At 39.9% G+C, this 21,697-nt stretch overlaps 1 protein-coding gene across 3 annotated transcripts in view; it reads left to right on the top strand.

Moving 5' to 3' along the window:
• The window catches only part of grik4 (glutamate receptor, ionotropic, kainate 4), a 418,260-nt gene that overhangs the window by 64,366 nt on the left and 332,197 nt on the right, over window positions 1-21,697 (top strand). For all 3 annotated transcript variants that reach the window (XM_054795183.1, XM_054795185.1, XM_054795184.1), the window contains one exon: window positions 20,997-21,176. The gene's annotated coding sequence lies outside the window, so the exon portion shown is untranslated. The remainder of the gene's footprint in view (window positions 1-20,996; window positions 21,177-21,697) is intronic.

Here is a 21,697-nt window from a genome sequence, read left to right as displayed (position 1 = left end):
ATCCTGAAGACCGGATCAGGACATCCCTAATTCATTCATTCATTTTCTATGCCGCTTGTCCTCACTAGGGTCGTAGGGTTATGCTGGAGCCTATCCCAGCTGACTTTTGGCGGAGAGGTGTGGTACACCCTAGACTGGTCGCCAGCCAATCACAGAGCACATATAGACAAACAGCCATTCACACTCACATACATGAATTAGACAGATTAGCCTGTCTAATTCAGTTGGGAAGCTAACTGCACTTGTCTTTGTTTCACCCCACTTGACTTTCTGTTTCTCTCCATGGATGTTAAGCTTATTTCATATTATTTTACAGTCTCATGAATGTATTCAACGCAAAATATGTTGGATATGTTGGAGAAGACGTGGCGTTGTCTGCTCCTTGTTCACTAATTCCCCACTCAACCACTCGTGTTGCTCGAGGCAATTTCTGTATCTGGGTGAAGCTTGATTATATTCAAGTCACTTTCTTGAGAAGCATACACGGTTTGGAGGTTGCTTCTTTCGCTCGCTCTCTGTCTCCAGATGTCATCCGTTTAATCACCAAAGTAGTGCTCTGAAACAGCAAAGTCTGCTCTGCAGTCAGCGGGGGATGACCCTATCTACATTTTGTAGATTTGTTTTAATATTGTTTTTACAGAGGAAAGGGTTTCTGTTTTCTTTTTTTGAAAGGCACCGCAAGTGATGCCCACAGTGTCTGTGTCGCATGCCATGTGCTGGAGCAGATGTTTTTAGATGTCCTGCTGTTTTAGGGAATGCGACAGACACCACAACAGAGATCATAAAGGCAGAAAAGGAAAAGGTGCCACCGGCATCTGGATGCACTGAATGTAGGAAGTAGCTTGCTATTAAATATGGTCAAATGGAAGGCCGCTATTCTGCAAAGTGGACTTTTTAATTATCTTCTAACAGTAATGTGTGTCCCTCCAGTCTGTTTATGAGCACCAAATGATCTCCCTCACTTATTCACTTTTGAGAGAAGAGGCACTCACTCAAAGTTCCTGGTTTTCAGGGCAGCTTCGTAAAAAAAAAAACAAACAAAAACCAGGCATCATCTTACAATAAAGCCTGGCGCTCTGCCCAGTATCTGTCACTCAGATAAAAACGAGGGAGTTTGATCCTTTTGTTTTCTTCAGTAAACAGGTTAACCCAGTGGTCCCCAACTTTTTTGGACCCATGGACCGGCTCGTGTTCCCACAAATTTCCGGCGGACCGGGTGGGATTTGTACATTTCTGTGATCTGATTTGTTACGTATTGTGTAAAACTAATACAGGAACAACATCGAATTAAAAGCACAACATGAATACAGACTCACCATCCACCAGTACGAGCCTGGAGTCTGTTTTTCAGAGAGGAGATTATAACGTCGTCGTTTGGTATGTGTGGAAACAGGCAGTGTGCTAGCATGAATTCACTTGCACGGAACAAGTATGCACATTAGCACTCAATAACGTCATCAAACCTTACCTTTATGCATTCCCACAGAGTATCAGCATTTGGGAACAAATTTAAAGTGAAAGAAAAACGGTAAAAATACAGTATCTGTGCAGCGCGGGAGAAGGCTAGCACACGTACAATGGTGCGTTCAAGGGCTGTCAAAAAAAGTGGGAAGGGTCGCTGCTCGTAACAAACAACATAAAAATGTAAAAAACGCTAACTATATATATATTTTTTTAAATAAAATATTAGAAACATTGATATGCATTTACATAGAGTTTGATGTAGTTAAGTTTTCCGCGGTCCAGTGTTTGGTGACCCCTGGGTTAACCTAGCATTATCTTGCTATGGTAATGTTTGTTAGCTCCTGTCCCATTCCTTAAAGTTATGTTGTGTGTATGTGATGTATGGCAGGAGTCCCAGACCACTAGCCCTGGCGCAATGAAAGTACACTTCAAAAAAATAAATTTGTACATCGAATTTTATGTAAGTGCATATTCATTTTGGAAATATGCGTCCGTTATATTATTCAAATAATATTATGCAGTTAAAAATCCCACAGTTTTTGCGTGTTTTGTTTCATTGTGTTTCGCCAAGCGGCAACCCGTCCCACTTGTCCTTGAACACACCATAACTTTCTCCCCCACAGATCGACTACTATACTGTATTTTTCACATTTTTCTTTCACCTAATATTTGGTCCCCAATGCTGATATTATATTGGAATGCATAAAGGTAAGATTTGATGAACTTATTGAGTGGTTTGTTCAGTTAATTTATGCTAGCACACCGCCTCTCTCTCTCTCAAACAGAGATGTTGTAAACTTCTCTCTGAAAAATAAATTCCAGGCTGGTAATGGTGAATAGTGGGTAGGCCTGCCACGATAACAAATTTTGCTGGACGATAATTGTCCTGCAAATTATTGTCGATAAACGATATTAGTGTCAGCATTATTTTGAGACCATTTTTTCATGAATGTAATGATAATATATGTATGTAATATTGTCAACATTATATTGAGACAATTTTTTTCATTAATACCATCATAATATATGGCATAATAACGCAAGTCCATTATATCAAACGCAATAAACTTTAATTTCTCAAGAGTATTTAACATTTTAATTGGAATGCCAAGAGCTTTTAAATAAAATAATTTAAACAAACATACTAAATTAAACAAAAAAAAGAACAAAAAAACCCCAATGAAAATAAAATGGACTCTCAGTCTCTTTTAGCAACAATTGCACTTAAATAAAAATCCCAATCAATCACAGAATTTCTGATTTTGAATCAGTGTCACTTTTATTATTAAAAATAAAGAAATAACCCGTAAACACCCTGAAGTTGACAGTGTGTCAATGCAGATATCAGCTCATTTGCATATACACGTCCTTGATTTACTTTTAGCAACATTGTGTGTGGAATACGCTGTTTACATTTAATCAGGTGTGACATTTTGTCGGAGTTTGGTCAAAGTATATGTTTTGGATGCAGCAAAATGCATTTGGTGCACAGAGAGGTGTTACACAATAGGCACCAAGAAAGTTTCCGATTGTGTAGCACACGACACACACAGACAGCAAGCAGTGCACTCGCCAGCGCGTAGCGCGCCTCTCCTCACTGGGGAGAAGAGACTGAATGACTGACAGGAGGGTTCACTCACGCCATTCATTCCACTGTAGAACCAGCGCACCTATGTTGAGATGGATACACAGAGTGAAGCCTCTTGTCATTCAGCCTGTTTGGTAGAGAGAGGAGGAAAACAAACACGCATGAACATGTTAATATAGCCACGCCAGAAAAATGATCGTTTGTTTACCTTAACTTGCAGCCAGTCCGATATGACACAGTGAAAAAAAGTTCCCCTCCCATTCCATGTGGAAGTGGTAGGTTTTTGGCTTCTTACTTTGTCCTTCTTCCCCACTGAGTTTCAAACCTATTCGTAAGTTTAGAATCAATAAATTGGAGGCTGGTTAGCATTATTGTTGGACTATATGGCGGATTAATGTTAGACTGGCTGTCTTGTATATCAATCAAGTGACAAACTTCATCGTGAGGATGTCGATCTTCTTTTTAAAAGCCATGCCATGCAATCAACCCGCATTACACTTGAGATAGTACAACAACAAGGAACTTTCCCAATGCTAACGGTGAGTTATTATGTCTTATTATCGCTTATCATGTCTACTATATTTGGTAATACGAGTATAAACGTGAATATAGGGGTGCTATTTCATGTCTACAGAGCTGTAATAATGTTGAAAACCGTTTTTAGAAAGTGATAAACAGGTTTTCTGTGCTCTAACTACGAAAATGTTCAATTTATTAACATTGAATCCTACTTCACGGAAATGCACCTATGGTGGTCGGGGCTGGAGCCAATTAACCGCGATAAACAAGGGACGACTGTATTGTCATTCATGGTCAAAGAAGCTTAGTAACAATTTCCCATTGAGACAAAACATATTTTTCTGGTATTCTGACAAGTTGGACAACATTTAAGCTCCTGACATGAAAGGTTGATGGCTGTCAGACGTTGCTGCCAGCTTCTGAGGCACGAACGCTTTGCACCGCGTCCGAAATGTTGCCAGAAGGACAAATTGCTTTAAAATTTTAAACAATAACTGTCATATAGACTTCACACACTTATCAGTTACACAGTTATTTGGTGTTTTTTGTGTGAGCCAGTCGTCCGTTGGATATTAAACAGCGACTGAATTCTCGATGTAATCAGCGGCACGCCATTTACACTGTAGATGCTAAGCAGTGTTTTGTAGTGTAAAATAAAAGATTCATTAGTTTTGAAGTCTCACGTCTGCCACTCCACGACTAATTTCCTGTTCCAGGTTTTGTCCATACTCATTTCCTGGGCCCCAGCCCCCTGCTATTTAGCACCCATCAATAAAAGGATGTCGGTTTCAAGTTCAAGAACAAAAAAAGAAAAGAAATGAGCTCAGAGAAGATCTTTGCCGTCGTCATCGTCGCTGCCGGGTTGTTTGTTTCTCAGGCGCTCTAAATCAACTTTGAACTGCACATCAGACGTTTCTCTTGTGAGTCGCAGCTTAATTTGGCATGAGGTAAATCAATTACAGCCTTCGAATATGCAATTGAGATGATCAAATTAACGGGGAGGCCGCGGGACGACGGGGGAGATGACAGGGTGGGCGGGGAAGCTACATGAGAAGATGAAACATGAGGCATGAGGCATGGAGATCTCTGGAACGCAGGAAGTAATCCTTTGAAGAGCACAAAGGCCGTGAAACTCAGAAGGCCGTTTTTACTGATAAAAATGTGTTCAGTCAGGGGTTTACAGTTTGTTGCTTGAAAGTGTTGTTGCTGTCACATGCTGGATCATTTCCTTCGAATTGAACAACTCAGGCATAGATGTCAGCGAAAGGGTCAATAAACCAGAGAGAACATGTCGAGAATGCTTATAATTCTCATCCAAAATGAGAGCGGAAGGTGCTTTTCTTTGAACCTCAGATGCAACATACTTGCTAGTGGGACTACACAAATTAATTCAATATCAGATATCGATATTGCCAATCAATTTAAAGCAAAAACATCAACTGATTTTAACGGAATTGAGATAGAAACGATAAAGAAGGTAATTCATGAGATCCAGATCCACTGACATATATCATGAATATAGCATTTCAAACAGACACATTTCCAAACAAAATGAAAATAGCTAAAGCAGTACCAATTTTCAAAAGTGGAGACAAATACCAATTTACTAACAACCGACCAGTTTCTGTAGTGCCACAATTTTCTAATATCGTGGCAATAAATTATTTTCTAAGATGAAAAGCTAATAGCCAATATGGACGCAGAGTGAACATTTCAACTTCCATGGCACTAATGGAAACAACCAAGGAAATTACCAACACTACAGACCGCAGACAGTGCACGGACACAGGATTCATTGATTTACTTCACTAAAGACGACAAAAAACTGTTACACGGATGCTGCTTTTCTTTTAGTTTTGCACATTTTAATTAATCTTTGGTTGTGTAATGTTTTGTCATGTTGTTTCACTGCAAATAGTTGGAAATTTACAAATAATACACCCAATTAGATTGGACCTTTTGAGACGCTCCTTTGTTTTTGTGTTTTGTTGCAATCGGTTCCATGATGAGCATATAAATCAAGCCCTATAAACAATAAACATTTGATAAAATTATATTTTCTACATTAGAAATATATTTTACATATATTTTGGGAAGAACTACATTTAAGCAATAAAAAAAAAAGAATAAATCAGAGGAGCCATTTCGGATCCGAAAGAGCTGTCTCTTTTTATGAAGCAGAGCCAACAGAACCAGTTGCCTCAGAAGAGCCAACATTCCCGTCACGAGTACACACCATGGTTCGGATGATCGCGATCACACTCGACCAAACGAACCATACTTGCAGAACAAACGCACTGAATTTCTTTTTACCCGAAGCAAACACGGCCAGTGTGAACGCACCCCACCCTTGAAAGTCCTCCTTTATGTGCTCCCATGTTCCTAATTCTTGTCTTCTTTATTCATCATTGTCTTTGTATCAATCCTTTAACATGTCCAATGTGCCGCCTCATTTTAAAGCATTAGCCTGCCGGTGGCCTTCGTTTGATGGATATGTTTGATGTTCATGAAAGAAAGCCTTGATCTCGAAGAAATAAAGCACACATTGATCTTCTCATGGGTTTGTCTCTCGGCAGGTTTTAATCGCTTCTAAATGAGTACTATAATGAACACACCCCGAATTAGCAACAGATTGAAAGAAATCAGTATATTCCAAACATATGTAGGAGTACAGTTTAAGTGTCACTTAATTTAAAGCCCTATGTCCGAGCTAATGCAGTGGTAGACACTTTTAATGTGTCCATAAATGAGACAGCCATTGCCCCCCACCCACATCTATGTGGCTCTCTCAAGGCCTGTCCTCAATGTCTGCTTGTCTTCACGGTCAAGCATCTCATTAAAGAGCCATTAGGGCCTCTTCTTGTTGTTCTCTGTGCGTGTCAAGACTGTGACAGGCAAACAGGTTGAGGAGGAAACAGACTGCAAAACAAAACTCGGACGTACCCAAAGAATACGGAATGAGACCTGGGTCAACAGAGGACTGGAAGCTTTCGTGTGTGTCAATTAGCTTGTGGCACACAGTCAATTGTAGCTAATATTAGTCAAGAGAGGTTGGGTACACCTTGAACAGAATGATTTATTGGGGAATTTGCTGCAGTTATATCTGTGAGTCAGGGGTCATTGTCGGATGATTGGTGGATTCCATTGCTGTCACATGAAAATACCTTGACTATCTCTGAATGACTCATGTACACATTTACAGGCTTAGACAAAGCAGCATGTCGCAAAGGTTATCCTATTCCTATTCGATTTAACTGAAAGTCCAGGAGAGTTAAACAAGATATTAGATGTTCCCGATTATAAAAACAAGAACTTTTGATGATGAGAAAAATCTCCCTCACTTGTGTGTTCCATTTTTGAGGTGCTCAGTTATGTGTTTTCATGACGTCATGGAGGGAAAAACCCGTCTGCCCCGCTCAAAGTCAGAAGAGCCCAACCCGTGTATAGTGTTCCCTCGCAACATCGCTGTACACCTTTTGCAGATTTTTTTAAAGGGCAATTGTGCATGTTTTGTTTTGTTTTTTTAACATTTAGCATTGTGCTCTGAGTGCTTGTGGTGTATTACAGTGATCTATCAGCGCTCTGTTGCATGTGTCTGTTATTGTATTTACTTCTGCTGCCAGTAGAGGGTGTTGTATACTCACGTGAGAGTTGAAGACGTGTCCAGACGTGTCCGGTTTGTCTCAGTAAATATAGAGCCACAACAGTCCCGATTGGCTTTTTATTGGGCCTCGGCACATTCTAAAAATACAATTAAACAATCAAATAAAAAAAAAAAAACAACGGCAAAAATGAAAAAAAGCAGTAATTTTACAAGAATAAAGACACAATATTAAGGGAATAAAGTCATGATATTAACAGAAAAAATTGCATAAAGTTGAAATATTATAGGAAAAAAGTTTTAATATAAGAAACAAACCAAACAAAGAATTACGTTGAAATTTTAGGAAAATTATGCTATAATGTTATGATAATAAAGTCAAAATATTATGAGAATAAGTTATATTAGTATGAGAAAAAAACATTGAAATATTTGTAAACATAAAAAAACAGCCAAAAAGTAATATGAGGAGAAACCGTTCATAATAATAATAATACTACATTTTATAACTGATAAAATGAATAAATATATATTATGTGTAAATGTATATATATATATATATATATATATATATATAATATTAAATATTTTGTTTGGGTTTGTTTAAAAAAAAATGTAAAAGCGGCCCCTGCATCTTTTGATTTTTCAGTATGCGGCCCTCAGTGGAAATAGTTTGGACACCCCTGCTGTAGACCATTGACAATCAATCTCCTTCATGCAGGACTGCCGGTTTCCTGTTGTATGATCACTCACAGCTAGTGACGATACATGCTGAATGAAGGCAGAAGTTACGCAACTATAGGGCGCCTGGAATACAGTAAATGAATCTTCGGTTCATGGAGGACGAGGAGGAGGAATAAAAACAAAAACATTACAGACTAACGGTGCCAGGACAAGCCACGATCAGCCACTTAATTTCTTGTGTCCAATCTTGTAAATTGATATTAAAAGTCCAATGAAATTTGAACTTTGAGAGTGTTTAAACAAGAGAAAAATGTGATCAAACGTTAATGCCTGTCTGAGAAACGTGTATAAAGTGTATGGTCAGGGGTTTTATAGTCTTAAAATGTATGTAAAACGTATGTAATAGTAATGGTAACATAGATAATAATATATAACATATATAACATATATAATAATTATACAAAAATACAGTTGGCTACTTCGCGGATTTCACTTATTGCTGGCTATTTTGGGAACGTATTCCTCGCGATGAACCAGGGAACACTGTATACGCCCACTTTATTGCACTTTATTGACAAGCCAGAGAATGGCTTTGTAAAAAAATAATAATTAAAAAAAGGCAGGCTTCACTACACATCTTAAAATAATGCCTGGAGCTCTGTCAGTCAACTACAAACATGCTATTATGTATTTCACTGGGAGGTGATGTGTTCAAAAACAGCTGCACCCCACCTCGATGTAGAGGCTAGGAGGGGGGGTCCACGCGGTCCATAAGGGAGGATTGACCCGAACGGTCCAGTATTTTACCAGGTGCCGTTGCATTTTTAGTGATGATACAGGTAAAATGCGCACAGAATACAGGTGCCACTGTTAAAAAAGGCCACAATGCTTTATTGATAGTGTTTTTTCATCAAGCATTATTATCATTTCGCAATTTGTTTGGAGGTCCTTGAACACACCATAATTGCTGTGAAACTCAAAAGTTACTCGGGGGTGTCCGGGGTATAGTTTTATCCACTATGTAGTGGTGACTAGGCATAATAATAAATGGAGGTGCTGAATTAAACGTTTAAACCCGATTTTACTCACCACCGACAAGGGCTGGACATTTCCTGCTGTAGCTAATGACTTTTTGTCGTCCCATGGGAGTTTCCCGTGTAAGGCTCCTTCAAATGGCAGATGGGTTTGGTCGTATTAAACTTCCCCAGTTCTGTGGCACCATAGGGAACTTGAACATTACAAGTGTTGCAACGTCTTTTTTGGACTTTAACGAAAAATACACATCGCCGACATCACTCCTGCTCCTTGCTTAACACGTTAGCACTCACTGTTGTGGTGATCACATGGACTCTATCCAGCCGCTGCTGTGTAGACGTGTTCTGGTGGAGTCTGGAATCAAATGCTTGTATTGGAGTGCCAATATCGGATATTTTTTGGTTTGGTTTGGTTTAGTTTATTTGAACATGAAGGTTACAATGGAATACATCTCGTGAATCATTCTTTGACAGTTTCACATGTCCAAAAGGAGTAGGAAGAAGCAAAGCTTATTTAATCCTACCCCCCATCCATTCTACATCTAGTACAGTACATGTAGTTCACTTCCTGGATTCCATGTCATGTTTTCAGTGATAGTCAGGATAACACATAATAGATAACGGTGAGATAGCCCTCCCCCCAAAAAAAGAGAGAACATTCATAATAATGATGACAATACTAAATAAATAAATAAATAAGAACAAAGCTTTTTTTTTTTTTTCCTTTCTTTTTTTTTCATTTCCTTTTTTTTTTTTTAAACACAACAAAGAAAATTATATTAAAAAAAATAAAAATAAAAAAATAAAAAATAAAATTTAATTAAATAAAAAATAAATAAATAAATAAATAAATAAATAAAATAAAATAAAATGAAATAAAATAAAATAAAATAAAATAAAATAAAATAAAATAAAATAAAATAAAATAACAAACAGAACAATCAGGACTCTTCTGCCTTGTATTTAAGATGATATTTTAGATGCACGCCAAATAATTTGTTTGTTTGCTGATATCGGCTTGAAATCCGATCATTATCTAATCTAATCTAACTATCTAACAGTCACTTTTACTGCAAATGTTGATCTAAAGTCAGAGGAGAATGTCAACGACAAGCGAGCAAGGGGGTTTGGGGGGTTGATGGGGGAGCTAGCCGTGTGTCAAAATGACCGTTTTTATGGGTGTCGAAATTTTTGCCATTCGCTGGTGGCTCCGGAAATAACCCCCCATGAAAAGCGGGGATCAACTGTATTCTGCAAGTCTGCATTTTCAGACTGAGTTTAGAATGTGATCGGCAGGATTTCTATAAAGAACGCTGATCCTTGGCGGCAGCACTTGCACACAATATATGGTGAATTACGCATATACCTGTGTGTGTGTGTGTGTGTGTGTGTGTGTGTGTGTGTGTGTGTATCCTCAGGGAAGAATTGTGTCGTCCATGTCATACATTATAAATGAATAGGAAAAAATGCACCATACCCAAACAACTGCTGTCCTGAGCAGGTGATGTTAAAACGCAACAGGATTTAAAGGCATGCTTCTTTTGTAATAGTGGACACCAGGGGGATACCTGCAAGGACAAGCAAGCAATCTGGCTGTTTTGGGTCCAGATGAGTTTGTCTGGAGTCTTTCCACTCTGTGGCACAGCTCAAGTCTGCCTCATTTGCGTGTTGGATGTCCACAACACATTTCCTAACTGATCCGAATGCTTTAAAAAGCCCCCCCATTAGCTCACCACTAAATGTCGATTCATTATGAAATCAGAGATGTTTCCAGTCCCCACTAGATGTCGTCAAGTTTGGCGGTCGATGTTGCCTTCTTAAGTTTCACCCCGGGGTCACCACGAGCAAATGAGGCCTCTCTTTTGACCATGAAAGAGTGTGGTAGAAACAACGAGAGAGGGAGGAGAGTTTGCAGCTGCTCTTTGTGTGTCTTGTGCAGAACTGATTTAAAGCCACAGGAAGAAGGCTACTCAACACTCCGGGCACGTCCCTGAAAGCAGCAAGCAGAGGAAGCACTATTGCCATTCAGCAGCATCGACCGCAGATACCTAAATGAGTCTGCTCTGTCCTGCAATGGCGAACGTGACGGATTGCAGCCTACCACAACGTGCCCTCCCATTCTGGTTTCAGTTTTGGCATGGGCACACTAGAACCATAGCAGAAGTTTATGGCGAAGAACTGTGATCAGCGGTCAATTTGACATTCTTCACTGTCAATGTAAAAACAAAAAAAATACAACGTGGGTTCACTCTTAACTTTGATGTCAGTAAGAGATGCTCACTGAGCTAAAGCCTGCGAGGTTGCACGGATTTTTGCTTCTAAAAACTTTCATAAATGGACCTGACCTTCAATTTTTTAAGTTTCCTCCAAAAATAAATTGCATGAACGGCTAGTAGAAAATATGGAGCAGAAATATTAATCTATATAATATTCTAAGATTGGCGTTGCCAGTCATGCGAAAAAAAAATGCACTCGACAAAACAGACAAAATAGGGTTATGCTTGAAATGCTTTGGAAGACATACAAGGAGGGCTGTCTTCGACAAAGGATTTCCATAGTCAAATCTGATTCGTTTTTGTCTACAGTCAACTAATAGTCGAATATTTTGTTTGTCGTTTTGTTGTCTTTAAGAGTGGAGCTAGAAATTCTGGAATTCTGGAAAATCTGACAAATAAACAGATCTCATCTGCAACTTTTTCCACCTCAAAGAATAAGGTTAAAAAACCTCAGATAAACAAGTAAACATGGTAGGTGTGCAACAACAGTACCTTTAATTCAGTGACACAGATCGAGGTCCATCTAACTCATTTAACCACATAGTTCGATGAAGTGACGCCTCCAAGGTATAAAGGAAGACCTCACGCGTTTGGGGTGAAGATGTTGTATCTGTACTTGCTAATTGACACCAGCACTGTGTTCTCCTTCTATGTGACATTGGCCAGACAATAAAGTCTGTAAAACCGTACCATCGCCTCGTTCGCCTGTTCCTTGGAGCTGTTCAACCAACAAGTACTGTGTCAAAACAGAGTATCGGGTCAGAGCAGAACTACCCTTTTTCACTGAGAAGTTACACACAAAATCATTTTTTCCCAACATACCTGGAATCTACAGTATATGAACGCTTTTCTTTTGGCGTGACCGCACCGTTTAGATTACATCATGAATATACATTTAAAGTGATAGAATATTTCTTTGGACCATTTAAAATGTTTCAATTTTTACTGTTGCTCAAGTTTCTACCTTGTTTTACCGTCATTTTAAATGCTTATAATGAAAAGCCCAAGGATTGTGGTTTTGTAAATCTCAACAAAAATGCTGTAACAATACAAGGATTACTGCTTTGTTTTCTTCTTTTTCTCAATGACGTATTTCATATCCACTCACTTTTTGCGTAGGTACAGACATGAGGATTTGCCTCCGTAGATCTGCTATTTAAGGTGTCTTCAACTTTTTACCTAATGCCTCGGAGGAAGAGGAAGGGGGCTGGGTTAGTATCACGGACAGTGAGATGACAGCTCGTGAATTCTAAAAGCTTTATCGGCTCTCTGCAGACTGCCCGGGCAGCTCACAGCTGCCTTTCATTGCTCCTATGTTGCAGTGAATATGGCTTTTCAATTAGGGTCATGGCACGGACCTGATAGGTAGCCATATAGTGTTCCATACAACGTTAAGAATGGCATCAGAGGGAACAGAGGAAAGAGCTAGAAAGCATTAGAACAACGAATGTCATGCTCATGTCAAATTTTCTTCTATGTTGTTCTAACCCAGTGAGGCTAATCTCTCAGTGCAACTACTGAACGTCACTACATTTTAACCCTCAACACAGGGGTATAGACATCAAATTCAAATAGGCCCTGGTGCAGAAAACTATCCGAACGCCCCTGCCTCTGTTTCCACCTCGTTTCTGTCTTCTTGTTCCGTAAGTCACTCGTTCTTGCGTGTCAGTCGCTTTGCTTTTTCTTTCGTCTGTCTCTGTAGTTACAGTCGTAGTGGTTCGCGCCAATGCACAGTTTTTATTGCCTGAGTAGCATCACCTGGGTTGGCTTACCTCGTATGCAGTTGATTTCGGTGGTAAAGTGTAAAAAAGGTTCCACTGATCAAAATAGAAGCATCCTGTCCAAACGTAAAATACTATAGAAAAACTATAGAAAACCTTCAGTCAAGAAATTCTTTAATATCTTTCCTTGGACCTCGGTCCACCAGTTAATGAACACTGCCTTAAAAGATCCTTGAAATCTACTCATGCATTAAACCCTAACATCAAATAATATCATGCTGTGGAACCTTGGTTAGCGTCATTAATTTGTTCCAGAAGGTCCGACTCTAACTGAAACGGATGCTAACTGAATACATTTTTCCCATAAGAAATAAATCCAATTAATCTGTTCCAGAAATCCAAAAATGTTAACACAAAAGTTTTTATAGTTTATATCAGAGGTCACCAACGCCCCCCACGACCACATGAGGTGACCGCAAGCCTGCTTTTCATTCAGGTTTTGAGTCAATAATGAAAGAACAGTAGAAAGAAATGTATTCTGAAATACAAAATGTGAGTTGTGGACACCAGCATTTTGTTCATGTTCTGGTAAAACAAGCATATTCGCTTTGTTTGGAGAGAGCTAGTCATCATTGGTCATCTAGTCCAATGATCAACCAATGAAGTTCATGACAACAAGATGCAGGACAGTGTGAGCGAACAGGAAGTCTGCAAAGGCTCTCTCTGGTGAGATGGACAGGAAGTCCTCTTTGTTCTGTGGGTTAAAATGAGCTCTGAAAATAAATGTTACAAAAATGAATAGCTCTTGGCCATTTTCATTTTGTAAAAGTAGCTCTCACAAGGAAAAACGTTGGTGACCCCTGGTTTATATATTTTACATGCAATAAGCAAAATGCATATAAATTATGGATGAAAAGAATAAATGAACATTTAAGGTTACTTTTACCTGAACTGAAGACATGATTCTTGATGTGAATGTTCCCAAAAACACAATGTGGTCGCGAGAAAGCACACGGACGCCACTTTTCTCTTTTGCTCTGAATTCAATAGTGCTTCTCACCGTAGTAACCCAAAATGGAGCCACAGAAAGTTTCAAGCGCCAGCGTTTTGATAAAGACACACTATTGAATTGACTCCAAGAAATAGCTCATAGCAAAACAATGTGTGTTGTCTCGCTGCCACATTGTGTCTTTGGGAACACTCACATCAAGATGAAGGTAGGAAGGTAAAAGTAACCTTCAAGGTTTATTTATCCCTTTCATTTGACATTTATATACATTTAGAATTGCTTTATGCATGTGAAACTATAAAAATGGGTTTTGTGTTAACATTTTTGAGAGTCAACCGCTGATGACATCATAGACGGTCTACATAGCTGATGTCCGGTTCCGGTTACCATTTTGTAACTTAGCAAGCTAGCTTCTTTTTTAGAAGCTAAGGATGTTTTGTGATAAAAATACATGAAGAACACAGTAGGACTCAAGCAGTGTATTAATAACACGCCAATAAGCGCCCCATATGGTACGCTAACCGAGGCAAAATTTTGATGGATATTTTTGGCGTTAAATGAAAAACGTCCTAACCAGGGCGGACGCTAACCGAGGTTCCACTGTATTAATATTTTTTACTGTTTTAAAAGTATTTCAGCCTGAAATAGGATGTACAGTCGTCCCTCACTATATTTCGTTTTTTCTGTGGCCTATTAGTCAAAATATTGAAAAAGAATTTATACGTAGTATTACTACGTCAGTAGTGTTACATTAATGAGACATGACGTTATATTACATGACATTCACCCCGCACAGAGTGAGCCATGGCATGTCCGACATGTTCTCCTCCCATGTTGTGTGGAAGTGGTTTTTGCCTTCCTATTTCGTCCTTCCTCTCTCTGTTTGAAAACCTTAAAACCTTATCTTAAGTTTAGAATAAGTAAATTAGTGAGGCTAACTTATGTGTCTGCACTGATCCCGACAGACTGAGCATGATAGTGTTTTCAACAGTCCAGGTAGGTAACAAAGGCGCAACATTTCAACGTAAACAAGTTACAAAGCAAAAAAAGTTACCATACTCACCGCTGTTTCCAAAGACATTCCAAACTTTAGTTTTCTGAGGGGAGGGATGTGTTGGAAATCTTTTGTGGTGATTAGCTAAGCGGTGACTAATAAATAGTGGTAACTAGTGTTGAATCGGAAATAGTTCCTAGCTAGCTAGTTAGAGCGTCCACTACTATTTGCACCCATTCTCGTCTTCAGCCACGGCAAGCTATGGAGCAAGCATGGCAATCCTTGCGCCGGCAGCCCAGGCTCAGGCGTTGTGTATGAGTCAAGCTATTGCTACTCTCGTGATAACGGTGCACGTCTCCACAATCAATAATTAATTTAAAGATTCATGGCTGATTATTATCGTTACAGAAAGTTTCCACCGGAATCGTTCCTTTGTCAAACCGGATATCCGGTAGCATCGGTTTATCGTTAGCAACCCTAGTATTAGTAAATCTTTCACATGACGCTGAGGATCCATTTGAAATGTTTTTGTTCAATTTGTCTTAATGTTCTTACCCCCTCAAATTGATGGCTGTCTCACAACAAAACATGAAAATCCATACTGCCTCGCTTCCATATTACATCGATTCCATGGCAAAATATCAATGCACATATTTCATGTGTCTGGCTGGTGCAGACACTGCTGCTGAGGATCAAATCAGCATGAAAGCTAATTTACAACAGCACTGTAGAGCCAGGTTCCTGCAAAATACATTTTATGTTTTTGTGACAGGAGGGGAGAAGTGGGTCAAATATGGTTTATGAATGAATCAAAAGCTTAACGTACGCACGTATAAGCATAAACATACATGCACTACAAGGCAACAAACCCATTAACTGAGTCATTAAAGCGTAAATAAGATGAAAAGAACCCAAAAGATTCAGTCACCGTTTTGACTCCTAATTAGGAGTACCTTTTAATTATGAAGTCTGGCATATGTAACAGGCTGGATGCAAATTTCTGTTGCTCATCTGTTGCCTGGATACATGCTGAACAGAGGTGGTATTCTGGAGGATGCTGTCAAATCTTCAGTGGGGGTTTTGGAGCTGGAACTGCTAAAATAGAGGAGATCTTTCATCATGTCTACCAACATGCTTCAAAGTATTGTTTGCGCTTTAAAGTAAAAGGTTTTGTTTTTTTTTTAATGTAGCTTCAGAACCTTTTTCTGTCTAATATATCCTCACGGCCCACTTGTTTTTCTGTGTGTTTCAAAACAAAAAGTAGAGGCCCTTATGTTTGAGTTAACGAGGCGGTACACCATTTAAATAGATAAAAGCCTAACATTTTATGTCGGCATCTGAAGGGGTGGGACAGTCTCTCTCCGAAGGTTCTGAACTCCTTATTCAATGCCAGTGTCAGAGCAGAATGATGCTGCTCGGAGGATCATGTTGTTGTATATCAACCAAGGAGTGCACCCTAATTTGCCTCCGAGAGTTGATCATCTCCCACACTTATTTGTCGAGGCTGCGTTAGACACCTTTGTAAAACATATGTTAAATATGTTAAAATAAAGCCCTGCCAACTATCCGTCAGTCGGCTACGGACGCGGGAGCTGTAAGTTTGATCATTAGTTTTTTGATTGGAAAAAAAAAATAGGCTCACCTAGCATGATGTTTCTGTTCAAATGTGAATGTAATGTTAGCACTGCAGTGGACACAGCTAGCTAGTGTTGATAACGTGTCCTACTCCTTAATGTTACGTTGTTGTATGTGTTACTGTATATGGCATCTATTACATTCCTGATCAACATTTTTTGAAAAATTGCAAGAATTGACTTTACTTCATCTTAAGGAGGTTCTAAGTAGAGCTTCAAAATACAAAAAGAAGAAAAATTTGGGAAAATTTGGAACTTTTGTTCAGTATAAATATTGGGATTCTGAATGTGGTGAACGTGTTGAACAGTGTGATGTTGGAATGGCTTGATTCGGTTGAGAAATTGAATCGCCCATCCGTTGGAAGAAGCCCATTGAAACAAAGCAGCATTAGGAAACATTTTTTATTTTACAAAAATTCGTACTGTGGCCCGTAGCATGATTGTCCTGACTTTGTTGAATTGTTTGATGTTGGAATGCGGGGAATCGGATGAGAAATGTGGAAATAATATTATCCTCATAAAGGTAACTGGTGTTACTAAAAATAAGAATTTTGCGATATTTTACAATTTTTTAAATTTGAAAAATAGATAGAATTATATCCTGAACGTGTTGAACAGTTTGACGTTGGCTTGAATCGGTTGAGAAATGTGGACCGTGAAACTTTTCTTAGAAAAAGAAAAATTCGGGTTCCGGAAAATAGGAAAATTTGGAAAAAGTGGGAATTTTTTGAACGTGTAAAATAATGAATTTTCATAATTGAAATGTTTTGAATTCGTTGAAAAATGTAAGAAGTGTGGATGTTTGAAAAATGGCCCATTCATTTTCGATGAGAACATTTTGTGGAAATGTTAGAAATTGGGGAAATGTGGACATTTTAGAAACATGAAGAAAAGAGAGCAGATGTTACCTGAATAAGTAGAACATTTCTGTGTTGAAATATTTGGGATATTAAACTTCAACAGTCTATTCATCAGCTGATCAAAACTTTAAGATCCAAAATCATGGGAAAATGAATCAATTTCTGTCAGGTATTCACACTGTCAACGTCTCTTGATGGCAAAGGCAAAAACAGCTTTCTCTGTTTGAACCCAGATGGTTGAGCTGCATAAGCAAGGCCTCTCGCAGCGCACCATTGCTGCTGAGGTTGGACGCAGTAAGACAGTCGTTTGAAGCGTCTTCAAAGATCCTGAGGGTTATGGAACAAAAAAGTCACTTTAATGCTTGTTTGCAATCAATTGACAAGCAGACATTCAGGGATTTATTTTTGATAACAAAAAATGCTCGGTATATCTGATCAGATAATATAAAAAAGTTTAGAAAAACTGCACACAGTACAATTTTTCTGTCGAAATGAAAGAATAAATCAATTTACAAAGGAAAAAGATGAAGTGCATTATTGACACACATTATTCCCAGGCTTTTGCGGGCCACATAAAATGATGTGGCGGGCCACATCTGGCCCCCGGGCCTTGAATTTGACACCTGTGCCCTTCAGTGTAAAATGTAAATTCTTGCAATTTTTCAACTGGTCTTCAAATTTTGATCAGGAATGTACAGTACGTCGGACAAGCACAGGTTTACAGTGTAGATGTAAGAAGTGGATAAAGTGCACCATGTCGCTTCTTGGAGACAGGCGTGGACAAACACAACACATTAGCATTGAAGCTGCAGACACACAATGGGGCTTACACACAACACTTTAAAATTCCAGCACCAAGGCTAGATTTTAGTTAGAGTTTTAGTTATACATCAAATCCATGTAAAAAGATTTTGTAAGAGATAGAATCCTCCTATCATGTCTTTTATTGGGATGTACAGTATGCTTGTTTGCTACTGTTACAATATCCACTCTGTGGAACATCTGGCCACAAATATTCACCACCACTTTTACAGCTACTGCGAACCAAATTCCTGTAATAATGCAAGTTTGCAGAAACACAAAAGTCTGGGGGGTAAGCCCCTCTCTTCACAGATGGTCCGAAGTACTTGGAATTGTCTTTTCATAATGTAGCTTTTGCCGCTCCGGAGTTGTTTATATTTCAAAATGTGCCTCGCAGCTTGGAAGGAGTATTCTTTTTAACTACACAGACATAATTAAACACATGTGTTGGTGTGACTGCAACAAACTCACCACCTGTGGTTTAATCATTTAATTCATACCAAATAGGCAAAATTGAACATAGTTTGTTTGGTAACAGAGCCACTAAGCAGCAAATTTAACATTATTCTGGATTTGATTACCTCCAGTGCCTCCAGGCGCTCACCTACCAGTCTTTGTTGTGAAAGAGCTTCACTTGATGACATTTAAAAAACAAGACGACAAATCATGAGTAGAGGAAAGTGCCCTTCAGGGTGCTGCTGCCTTCTTAGTCCTATCCCTTCATCTATTTTCTGCCTGCGTCCCTGCTTTCAGAATAAGTGTCTCTTCTTACCTCTCCATGGAGGTTATGTTTGGAGTGCTTTTCACTTGTTTTTTTGTGCAGCTGCCTGTCTTGATATATTTTTGATTGATTATCGTGGTGTCATCTTTTCTTATACTTGCACTATAATGTAATTGCAATATTTTGCCAACATTAACAATATTATTACGATGCAGCAATTCCGTACATTGCAAGACAATTGCTCCTTCCTGAGCCACCACCTTGTCGTGATGGAGTTTGCATGTCCCAGTGATCCTAGGAGCTAAGTTGTTGGGGGCGTTCATGCCCCTGGTAGGGTCAGACATGACAAACAGGTGCAAGGGGAGGGAATAATGTTGGATCTAGATTTCCCTCGCCTGGATGTGAGTCACTGGGGCTCCCCTCTGGAGCCGGGTCTGGAGGTGGCGAGTATCTGGTGGCCGGGCCTGCACCCATGGGGCCTGGCCAGGCATAGGTAATATGGTTCCCCTCGCCCATGAGCGCACCACTTATGGGAGGAGCCAAAGGGGTCGGGTGCAGAGTGAGCTGGGTGCCGGCCGAAGGCGGTAACCTTTGCGGTACAATCCTCGTCTTCCGAACCCAGCTCTTGGCACGTGGAACGTCACCTCTCTGGTGGAGAAGGAGCCTGAGCTCGTGCACGAGGTGGAGAAGTTGCGGCTAGATATACTAGTAGGACACACCTGGCTGGACTTTATTCCACTTTGGCGTTCCAGCAGTAGGAGGCGACGGGCAGAGGTGGCAATTCTTGTTGCCCCCGCGGCTCAGGGCCAGTATGTTGGAGTTTACGCTGGTGAACAAGGGGGTAGTTTCCCTTCGGGTGTGGGGACAGGTCCTGACTGTCAGCAGTACAAAATACCCGCTCTTTTTGGAGTCTTTAGAGGGAGTACTGGAGAGTGCTCACTCGGGGGAGTCCCTTTTTCTGCTAGGGGATTTCAACGCTCATGTTGACAGCGACAGTGAGACCTGGAAAAACGTGATTAAGAGAAACGGCCCCCCTGATCTGAAACCGAGCGGTGTTTTGTTATTGGACTTCTGTGCTCGTCACAGCTTGTCCGTAACCAACACCATGTTCAAGCATAAGGATGTCCACCAGGTGTCCACCAGCCCAAACACACCTCCAATATGACAAGTGCCTTGCTGAGTAAGTTGAAGCTGAAGGTGATGGAGTGGCCAAGGATGTCTCCTTCAAACCTGAACCCAATTGAGCACCTGTGGGGCATCCTCAAGCGGAATGAAGGTGGAGGAGCGCAAGGTGTCTAACATCCACCACCTTCACAATTGTCATCATGGAGGAGTGGAAGAGGAATTTGGACATGTGTTTCCATTTATAATGGATGTGTGTTGACTCATTTGAAGTGCATAGTAAATATATCCTGCTAAAAGTGCATCCAAGTTTACTTTCTATAGTGTTTGAGAAGTTATACTGTCATCAAAATGGTTGAAATATGAGGACTGTACTCACATTTGTGAGATAATGTAAGTCATACTCCACTAGATTTTCTCCAGCAGTCCCCGTGTTGCTACTGAGGAATTATTCAACAGTGTTCTTCCTTCCTAATTGGCATGCTCGTCTCTGCATCTGCCCAGAGAAGTTTAATTCTCTCTCAAAGGGTGCCATTAACATGCAATGCCACGAGATTAACGCCTCCTTATTTTACCATGGAAATTGTCTTGTGGTTGATCTTTCTTTGACTTCTGATGAGTTTGCTCAGTATATGGTGTGACAGTATGAAAAATGTCGAAGGTGCTAAATAAAGACGAAGGGTGCTGAGTCAGGGGCAAAGTAAAACAAACATCAGCAAAAGTAGACAGTAAACTCTGAAGCTGCATTTTACACAGCCAATTCTCGAGTGGATATTGGATGTCCTCTGCAGTGTGACCAGTTAGATGATTAAATATGCACTACCGTTGTTAAGTTGCTTTTAACAACGACTTCTCTGTGGGACAAAACATCAAATGTCTTATTTATTCAATCTCTGTCTGCAGTAATCAAACGACGTTTCAACTGTGTTTTCTGACTCAGACTTCTTCTCTCCCTTGTCTCCTTCCAGTCTGTAAGCTGAATCCCATTTAGCAGAATCTTCAACACGTTTTGGGCGGAGCTGGTGGCACGTACCGTATTTGTGCTTGTGAGATGAGGAGAAGCTAAGTGGGCAACCACAACCACTGACGTCTGACAGCCCGGTGCGCGGAAAAATGGACTAGAAGCCCTGCAACTCCGGAGATCAAAGGCAAGAGAGATATTTCCCCATTCTTTATGGTCATGGTTTTATTTATATCGAATATGCTTAAAGGGACAGTTCAGATTGTTTGACATGAAGTTGTATGACAGCATTGTAGTCCAATAACAGCCACTTACCCCCCACTTGGTCTCCTAAGTCCAGTTCTGGTCAGATTTCTGTGATGAAGAACATAGTTCCACTTAGTTGCTGGGGACAATTAAGTAAAGAGTTTGGCTTCTCAAAACAATAAGCGTTCAAAAGATTAAAATATTTACATCACAAAAATGCCTTCTCAAAAACTCAAACCTCACAAAACACTCGGTGTAATATCTGTCTCCTGCCGTATCCCTGCGCACTGTCACCTGTGCGGTCATGTGAATGTGACGAAAGACACTCACATCTTCTTCCGCTGTGGAAAACATACGTAAACAAGATGGCCGCGGCGCTCCATCGTGGAAGTAGATGCGAGCGTCTTCGTCACATACACATGGACGCACAGTCAACAGTGTGCAGGAATGCGGCGGGAGACA

This window comes from Dunckerocampus dactyliophorus, chromosome 12, assembly GCF_027744805.1.
Source record: "Dunckerocampus dactyliophorus isolate RoL2022-P2 chromosome 12, RoL_Ddac_1.1, whole genome shotgun sequence".
Taxonomy (NCBI): domain Eukaryota; kingdom Metazoa; phylum Chordata; class Actinopteri; order Syngnathiformes; family Syngnathidae; genus Dunckerocampus; species Dunckerocampus dactyliophorus.
This window is presented reverse-complemented; position numbering and strand designations above follow the sequence as displayed.